The following is a 10540-nucleotide window of genomic DNA, read 5'->3' as shown; positions in this document are numbered from 1 at the left end:
GAAGGAGGTTGCACTATTTATAAATCCCATGTCTATGAGGAGATCCTAGTATGGAATGAGGAGTAGTAGCTAAGAAGCTCTGGATTTGGTGGCCGATCTGAGGGGATTCTATTATTTTCTGTGTGATATTGGACAAAGGATTTAACCTCTCTGTGCATCAATTTACTCTTCTTTTTTTAAAATTTAAATTCAATCAATTAACATATATTTTTAGTTTCAGAGGTAGAGGTCAGTGATTCCTTAGTCTTATGTAATACCCAGTGCTCATTATATCACATGCCATCCATAATGCCCATCACCCAGTTACCCACACCCCAGCCCCCTCCAGCAACCCCCAGTTTCCTAGAATTGAGTGTTTTATGGTTTGTCTCCCTCTCTGATTGTATCTTGTTTTATTTTTCCCCTCTTCCCCTATGACCCTCTGTTTTGTTTCTTAATTTCCACATATCAGTGAGATCATATGATGATTGTCTTACTCAGATTACCTTATTTTGCTTAGCACAATACCTTCTTAGTTCCATCCACATCGTTGCAAATGGCAAGATTTCTTTTTTTGATGGCTGAGAAGTATTACATTGTTTATATATACTACATCTTCTTTATCCATTCATCTGTTGATAGACATCTGGGCTCTTTTCATAGTTTGGCTATTGCGAACATTCTTGCTATAATCATTGGGGTGCAGGTGCCCCTTCAAATCACTACATTTGTATCTTTGGGGTGAATCCCTAGTAGAGCTATTGCTGGGTCATAAGGTAGGTCTATTTTCAGCTTTTTGAGGATCCTCCATACTGTTTTCCAGAGTGGCTGCACCTGCTTGCCTTCCCACCAGCAGTGTAAGAAGGTTCCCCTTTCTCTGATCCTTGCCAACATCTGTTGTTTCCTGACTTGCTGATTTTAGCCATTCTTACTGGTGTGAGGTAGTATCTCATTGTGATTTTGATTGATATTTCTCTGATACTGAGTGATGTTGGGCATTTTTTCATGTGTCTATTGGCCATTTGTATGCTTTCCTTGAAGAAACATCTGTTTATTTCTTCTGTTTCTTGACTGGATCATTTGGTTTTTGGGTGTTGAGTTTTATAAGTTCTTTATATATTTTGGATACTAGTCCTTTATCTGATAAGACATTGGCAAATATCTTCTCCCATTCTGTCTTTTGGTTTTCTCAACTGTTTCCTTTGCTGTGCAAAAGTTTTTTATCTTGATGAAGTCCCAATAGTTCATTTTTGCTTTTGTTTCCCTTGCCTTTGGAGACATGTCTAGTAAGAAGTTGCTGTGGCCAAAGTCACAAAGGTTGTGTTCTCCCTAGGATTTTGATGGACTCCTATCTCACATTTAGGTCTTTCATCCATTTTGAGTCTATTTTTGTGTATGGTGTAAGGAAGTGGTCCAGTTTCATTCTTCTGCATGTGACTGTCCAGTTTTCCCAATATCATTTGTTGAAGAGACTGTCTTTTTTTCCATTGGATATTCTTTCCTGCTTTGTCAAAAATTAGTTGACCGCAGAGCTGAGGGTCCATTTCTGAGTTCTCTATTCTGTTCCATTGATCTGTGTGTCCCTTTCTGTGCCAGTACCCTATTGTCTTGATGATTACAGCTTTGTAATGGAGGCTGAAGTTTGGGATTCAGATGCCACCAGTTTTGGTTTTCTTTTTCAACGCTCCTTTTAGCTATTTGGGCTCTTCTCTGGTTCCATACAAATTTTAGGATTATTTGTTCCAGCTCTGAAAAAAGTTGATGGTATCTTGATAGGGTTTGCATTGAATGTATAGACTGCTCTGGGTAGCATAGACATTTTAACAATATTTGTTCTTTCAATCCATGAGCATGGAACGTTTTTCTATTTCTTTGTGTCTTCTTCAATTTCTTTTATGAGTATTCTATAGTTTTCTGAGTATAAATCCTTTACCTCATTGTTTAGGTTTATTCCTAGGTATCCTCTGGTTTTTGGTGAAATTGTAAATGGGATTGACTCCTTAATTTCTCTCTCTTCTGTCTCATTTAGTGTATAGAAATGCAACTGATTTCTGTGCATTGATTTTATATCCTGCCAATTTGCTGAATTCCTGTATGAGTTCTAGAAACTTTAAGATGGACTCTTTTGGGTTTTCCACATAGAGTATCATGTCATCTGAAGAGTGAGAGTTTGACTTCTTTGCTGATTTGGATGCCTTTTATTTATTTTTGTTGTCTGCTGAGACTAGGATTTCTAGTACTATGTTCAACAGCAGTGGTGAGAGTGGTCAACCCTGCTGCATTCCTAACATTAGCAGAAAAGCTCTCAGTTTTTCCCCATTGAGAAGGATAATTCACTGTGGGCTTTTCATAGATGGCTTTTATGATATTGAGGCATATTCCTTCTATCTCTACACTGTGAAGAGTCTTAATCAAGAAAGGATGCTTTACTTTGTCAAATGCTTTTTCTGCATCTATTGAGAGGATTATATGGTTCTTGTCCTTTTTTTTATAAATGTAGCATATGACATTGATTGATTTGCAGATGTTGAACCACCCTTGCGTCCCAGGAATAAATCCCACTTGATTGTGCTGAATAATCCTTTGAATGTACTGTTGGATCCTATTGCCTAGAATCTTGGTGAGAATTTTGGCATCCATGTTCATCAGGGATATTGGTCTGTAAACCTCCTTTTTGGTGGGAACTTTGGATTTGAGATCAAGGAAATGCTGGCCTCATAGAAAGAGCTTGAAAGTTTTCCTTACATTTCTATTTTTTTAAATAGCTTCAGAAAAATAGGTATCAATTCTTCTTTAAATGTTTGCTAGAATTCCCCTGGAAGTCATTTAGCCCTGGACTTTTTTGTTGGGAGATGTTTGATTACTGCTTTAATTTCCTCACTAGTTATGAATCTGTTCAGGTTTTCTATTTCTTCCTATTTCAGTTTGGGTAGTTTATTAGTCTTTAGGAATGCATTTATTTCTTCCAGATTGCCTAATTTGTTGGCATTATAGTTGCCCATAACATGTTCTTATAATTGTTTATATTTTTCCAGTGTTGGTTGTGATCTCTCTCTTTCATTCATGATTTTATTTGAGTAATAAATATTCTCAAATATTTATTTGAGTAATAAATAAAAAGAGAATAAAAAATTCTCTTTTCTTTTTGATAAGTCTGGCTAGTGGTTTATTGATCTTATTGATCTGTTCTACTGTTCTTTTGGTTCCTATTTCGTTGATTTCTATTCTAATCTTTATTAATTCTTGTCTCCTGCTGGGTTTAGGCTTTATATGTTGTTGTTTCTCCATATCCTTGAGGTATAAAGTTAGGTTGTGTATTTGAGACCTTTCTTGTTCCTTGAGAAAGGCTTGTATTGCTATATACTTCCCTCTAAGTACTGCCTTTGCTGCATCCCAAAGGTTTTTGAGCAATTATGTTTTCATTTTCATTTGTTTCCATCAATTTTTAAAAATTCTTCTTTAATTTCCTCGTTGACCCATTCATTAGTAGGATGCTCTTTGGCCTCCATGTATTTGAGTTCTTTCCAAATTTTCTCTTGTGATTGAGTTTCAGTTTCAAAATATTATGGTCTAAAAATAAACAGGGAATGATCCCAATCTTCTAGTACCAGTTGAGACCTGATTTGTTACCCAGTATGTGATCTATTCTGGACAATGTTCCATGTGCTCTCAAGAAGAATGTGTATTCTGTTGCTTTAGGATGGAATGCTCTGAATATATTTGTGAAGTCTGTCTGGTCCAGTGTGGCATCAAAGCCCTTGCCTCTTTGTTATTCTTGTGCTTAGATGATCTGTGCATTGCAGTAAATGGGGTGTTAAAGTCCCCTACTATTATTATATTATTATTGATGTGTTTCTTTAATTTTGTTATTAATTGGCTTACATAATTGGCTGCTCCCATCCTAAGGGCATAAATATTTATAATTGCTAGATCTTCTTGTTGGATAGACCCCTTAATTATGATATAGTATCCTTCCTCATCTCTTATTACAGTCTTTGGTTTAAAATCTAATTTGTCTGATATAAGGGTTGCCACCCCAGATTTCTTTTGATGTGCAGTAGCATGATAAGTGGTTTTTCACCCCCTCACTTTCAATCTGGAGGTGTCTTTGGGTTTAAAATGAGTCTTTTGCAGACAACATATTGATGGGTCTTGCATTTTTTTATCCAATTTGATACCTTATGTCTTTTGATTGGGGCATTTAGCTCATTTACATTCAGAATAATGATGAAAGGTATGAACTTAGTGCCACTGTATTACCTTTAAAGTCACTGTTTCTGTATATTGTTCTGTTCCTTTCTGGTCTATGTTACTTTTAGGCTCTCTCTTCACTTAAAGGATCCCCTTTTAATATTTCTTGCCTGGATGGTTTAGTGATCACAAATTCTTTTAGTTTCTGCTTGTCCTGGAAGCTTTTGATCTCTCCTTCTATTTTTAAATTACATCCTAGCTAGATACAGTCTTGGCTGCATATTTTTCTCATTTAGTACCCTGAGTATATGTTGCCAGTCCTTTCTGGCCTGCTAGGTCTGTATGGCTAGATCTGCTGCCAGTCTAATGTTTCTACCCTTTTAGGCTATAGACTTCTTGTCCAAGCTGCTCTTAGGATTTTCTCTTTGTCTCTAAGATTTGCAAGTTTCACTTTTTATATGTCGGGGTGTTGACCTATTTTTATCGATTTTGAGGGGGATTCTCTGTGCCTCCTGGACTTGAATGCCTGTCTCCTTCCACAGATTAGTTCTCAGGTATAATTTGCTCTAATATACCTTCTGCCCCCCCCCCCCCTTCTTCTGGGATCCCAATTATTTTAGTACCATTTCGCTTTAAGGTATCACTTATCTTACCAATTCTCCCCTGGTGATCCAGTAGTTGTTTATCTCTCTTTTTCTCAGCTTCTTTGTTTTCCACCATTTTGTCTTCTAGATCACTAATTCTCTCTTCTGCTTTATTTCTCCTAGCAGTTAGAGCCTCCATTTTTTATTCCATCTCATTAATAACCTTTTTTATTTCAACTTGATTAGATTTTAGTTCTTTTATTTTTCCATAAAGGGATTCTCTAGTGTCTTCTCTGCTTTTTTTCAAGGCCTGCTAGTATCTTTATAATCATTCTTCTGGACTCTAGTTCTGACATCTTACTTATGTCCATACTGATTAGGTGCTGCCTCTTATTCTTTTTTTTTTTTTTTGGAAGTGAGTTTTTCTGTCTTGTCATTCTGTCCAGAGAAGAATACATGAATGAGAGAACAAAATACTAAAATAGCAACAATGACCCCAAAGAAATATACACTAAACAAATCAGAAGAGAACCAAAACAGAAAATAAAATTTAAAAATTTTTAAAAAGAAGATATAATCAGACAGGTGGACAGAACAGAGCAATAATATGCTGAATCCTGTATTTTTGTCTGTTTGCTAGAAAACTAGATCCCAAAATTCTAAAGAAAGAAAAACTTTCATTCATACAAAAATAAAAGTAAATACAGTGAAAGGATAGAATGAAACTTGGCCACAGCAACTTCTTGCAAGATACAGCTATGAAGGCAAGGGAAACATAAGTAAAAATTAATTATTGGGACTTAATAAGATTAAGCTTCTGCACAGCAAAAGAAACAGTCAACAAAACTAAAAGACAACCTACAGAATGGGAGAAGATATTTGCAAATGACTTATCAGATAAAGGGCTAGTATCCAAGATCTATAAAGAACTTATCAAGCTCAACAGCAAAGAAACAAACAATCCGGGGGGATCCCTGGGTGGCGCAGTGGTTTGGCGCTTGCCTTTGGCCCAGGGCGTGATCCTGGAGACCCGGGATCGAATCCCACATCAGGCTCCCGGTGCATGGAGCCTGCTTCTCCCTCTGCCTATGTCTCTGCCTCTCTCTCTCTCTCTGTGACTATCATAAATAAATAAAAAAAAAAAAATTAAAAAAAAAAAAAAAAAGAAACAAACAATCCAATCATGAAATGGGCAAAAGACATGAGCAGAAATTTCACCAAAGAAGACATAGACATGGCCAACAAGCACGTGAGAAAATGCTCCGCATCCCTGACCATCAGGGAAATACAAATCAAAACCACAATGAGATACCACCTAACACCAGTGGGAATGGTGAAAATTAACAAGACAGGAAACAACAAATGTTGGAGAGGATGTGGAGAAAGGGGAACCCTCTTGCACTGTTGGTGGGAATGTGAACTGGTGCAGCCACTCTGGAAAACTGTGTGGAGGTTCCTCAAAGAGTTAAAAATAGAACTGCCCTATGACCCAGCAATTGCACTGCTGGGGATTTACCCCAAAGATATAGATGCAGTGAAACGCCAGGACACCTGCACCCCAATGTTTATAGCAGCAATGTCCACAATAGCCAAACTGGAAGGAGCCTCAGTGTCCATCGAAAGATAAATGGATAAAGAAGATGTGGTCTATGTATACAATGGAATATTACTCAGCCATTAGAAACGACAAATACCCACCATTTGCTACAATGTGGATGGAACTGGAGGATATTATGCTGAGTGAAGCAAGTCAATCAGAGAAGGACAAACATTATATGGTTTCACTCATACAGGGAATATAAAAAATAGTGAAGGGGAATAAAGGGGAAAGGAGAGAAAATGAGTGGGAAATATCATAGAGAGAGACAGAACATGAGAGACTCCTAACTCTGGGAAACGAACAAAGGATAGTGGAAAGGGAGGTGAGCGGGGATCGGGGTGACTGGGTGATGGGCACTCAGGGGGGCACTTGATGGGATAAGCACTGGGATATGCTATATGTTGGCAAGTTGAAATCCAATAACAAAAAGTTTTAAAAAAGAATCAATGGGAAAAATGCAAAAATAACTGTAAAAATGAAAATTAAATTTATTGAAAAAGGAAAAAACCCCGTGAATTCTATATATTATTTTCTCCTAGTGCTGGAGTTTTGCAGTTGTCTATGATTGGTAGACTTGGTCTTGAAGGATATTCTTGCTGAACTAGGGGAAGGGCCTGTTGCACTGATTCCCAGGTATCTCTGCCCTAGGTGAATTGTACCACCCTTGCCAGGGGGCCAGGCTAAATAATCTTGTCCAGGTTTCTCTTTGTGGATTTTGTCCCCTGAAGGCTTTCCACTCTGCTTTAGAGGATGAGGATGAAAATGATGGCCTCTCAATCTCCAGCCTCTGAGCAGAGAGCTCAGGGCCCCAGTCCTCAGTGCACCCTCAGGGAAAAGCAGTCAATCACTCCTGTCTCCCTGGTCTTGGTCCGCACAATGTGCTCAGCCTGTGACTGAGCATTTCTATCTCAGGCATGCAACCTGGCTTTGAGTCTCTAAACCCTGCAGACTCCTGCAGCTCACACCCATGCTGTTCCTCCTGGGGGAGGGTGGAGTCTTGTGGCAGTTCTGCCACTTGCTGGGCCCCTGCTCAGGGAGTGATCACCCCACCATGCTGTGTTTGAGGTTTATGGCACCCCTAAGCTGACAACCCTCTCCTGGGCTTGCTTATTGCAGCCAGCTTCCCCACTCTGATGCCTGGGAACTCTGCCATACTCAGGCACCCCGGTCTTCCTGTGATCCCAGGGATCCCAAGACCACATGGTCCCACCTAGGATTCCAGCCTGCTTAGCCACTTGCACATTTTTCAGGCTGGGACATCCCTCACTGGAGCAGATTCTAAAAGTTCCGATTTTGTGCTCCAGTTATATCACTTTCCAGTGCTGGCTCCTGGAGGCTCCCTCCCCCTGCCATCTATCCTCCCATATATTGCCTTGGATTCATTTCTCCTCATCTCCTATTTTGCAGAAAGTAGTCACTTTTCTATTTGTAGAGTTGGAGCTATTCTTTTCTTAGATCTCCGGTTGAGTTTGCAGGTGTTCAGAATGATTTGATAGTTATCTAGCTGAATTCCTGGAACCAGACAAAACTAAGGTCTCTTACTCCTTCATCATCTTGGACTCCTCTCTACCTATCCTTTTTAACAATTCCCATTTCCCCTTCCTAAAAATGAGTTTAACATGAACATTCTGGAGGATTTCGAGGTAAGACTGTACTAGGAGGATTCTAAGCTTACCTCGTCCCATGGATACAACTAGATAACACTCATGTTAGTGTAAATAGCCCAGAAAATGACCTCATTGTTAGCAGAACAAGACTAATCACAGATAAATGTAGAGAAGAAGACACATTTAAGAGGGTAGGAAGGCTGGAGATGCAGTCAGGAAGTAAACTGACCCGCAGGACTGTCTGTGGTAGGAAATGGGGCACAGAGAGGGTAAAGAAAAAGACCTAAACCCAGGCACAGGAAAGACAAATCCCTATATCATTTGGTTTTGAAAGCCAGAAGGGTCAAATTTCACCAGTTCTTACAATCAGTGGGTCTTAACACCCAAAACTTTAAAATCAGCAGGCTCAGCTCTAGGAGACATGGGAGGGAAAGAAGAAAATGAGTCCTCATCATTAAAGAGAGAGCACGATAATTAGGCCGGTAGAGATATAGCATAGAAACAGCAACTTGAAAAACATCTGGGAAATAGGGAATGAAATTTGTTTACTAACCTCAGAACATATTTTTGGAAGGACAGGGATCCTTGGGCGACTTCCAGGAACAAAGGAGCTGACAAGTACCATTTATCTCCCCTGCCCCCTAGCCTAGACACAGACACCTGAAGAAACCAAGGCTGCACCAACACATGCTACCTAACTTGCCAGCAGCATGTCCTACCCCCACATTGTTTTGCAGACATGCTGCCTCCATCCAACTTTTGTCTCCCAGTCCCCTCCCACAGCAAACCTGTACAAACCTTGCTAACGTTGAATACTCCACTCTGGTATTCTCCTGTAGATTTTCCTCCCTCCATATGCCCTTACTTGAAGCCCATCCCAAAGCAGTGCCATGAGCCTAGTAATGTGCAAGCAGCCCTGGCAGGGACCAGCACCATTCCAAAGTAATTCCTGCTCCCCAGAGAGAGGGGAAGATAACAACACACACCCATCCAACACAAACCCATCTGGTTTGACTGCGGACCCCACCCACCAGTGATAGCTTCTCAGGAGACAACACAGGGAAAATGCCCTGCAGTTCAGTGCTACTGCATCTTTGGTAAACACCTGGTTGACTCAAGTCAAGGTGACTCCAGGGACCAAACCCTGACCACAGTACACAGATGACTGGATTGCAGGCCATATTAAGGTACACACAATATAGATAGGAGATGCCCCTGAAGTGCCATCTTCTGGTGAACAGGGGACACTGCAGGGCATTGTGGGACCTCTTCTTCATTAGCCCACTACTTTTAAGAACAGGAGGTGTAGCTGACTTTCCAACACAAAGAAGCAGACACAGCCAGACAAAATGAGGAGACAGAGGATTATGTCCCAAACGAAAGAAGGGGACAAAATCAGAGCAAGAGTCCTAAGTGAAATGGAGATGCCTATGCCTAGTAGAGAATTTAAAGTAATGGTCATAAAGATACTCATGAGACCTGAGAAAAGAGTGAACAACCTCAGTGAGAAACAAAAAAGAACCAATCAGAGATGAAGAACTCAATAAATGAAATTAAAAATATAGTAGATGGAATGAACAGTAGACTACAGGAAACAGAAGACTGGATCATGACCTGGAGGATACAGTAATGGAAAGCAATCAAGATGAATAGACTTAGGGAACTCAGGACACCATCAAGCACAGTAACATTCACACTATAGGGACCCCAGAATAAGAAGAGAGAGGAGAGGGAAATTTTATTTTCAGAAATAACAGCTGAGAATTCCTGAATCTGGGGAAAGAAATAGAAATATAGATCCAGGAGAGACAGAGAACTGTCAACATCAATCCAAAGAGGTCCACACCAACATACATAGCAGTTCAATTGCAAAGAATTTTAAAGCAGCACATGAAAATCATTACATACAAGGGAAACTTCATGAGGCTTTCCACTAATTTTTCAGTAGAAACTTTGAAGGCTACAAGGGAGTGCAATGATATATTCAAAATGCCAGGGGAAAAAAATCTACAACCAAGAATACTTTATCCAGCAAGGCTATCATTGAAAGTGGAAGAAGAGGTAAAGAGCTTCCCACACAAACAGAAGTTAAAGGAATTCACCACTAAACCAGACCTACCAGAAATGTTAAAGAGGACAGGTGAGTAGAAAGGAAAAAGTAAGAGTAAAAAAAGTAGGAAACACAGAAGCAGTAAACTTAATTATATCTATAAAAATCAGCCAAGGCATTCATGAAATAAAAAGATGTCAAATGTAACACCATATACCCAAACATGGGAGGTGAAAGGAGTAAAGAATGGATTTTAATTTAAGCAACCATCAACCTAATATCAACTCCTGTAGGCATAAGATACCATAAATAAACCAAATGGGAGCCATAAATCAAAAACTTATAATAGATATACAAAAAATAAAGAGAAAAGAATCCAATTATATCACTAAGGAAAACCAGCCAACTCTGAGAGAAGAGAGCAAGAGAAGAAGGAAACAGAGAACTACAAAAACCAAAATAAAACAAGTAGTAAAATGGCAATAAGTACAAACCAAGTAAGTACTTTGAATGTAAAGGGCTTACACAC

The sequence above is a fragment of the Vulpes lagopus genome, chromosome 2 (genome assembly GCF_018345385.1).
Source record: "Vulpes lagopus strain Blue_001 chromosome 2, ASM1834538v1, whole genome shotgun sequence".
Classification (NCBI taxonomy): domain Eukaryota; kingdom Metazoa; phylum Chordata; class Mammalia; order Carnivora; family Canidae; genus Vulpes; species Vulpes lagopus.
The sequence above is the reverse complement of the archived record's forward strand: the minus strand, read 5'-3'. Positions refer to the sequence as shown.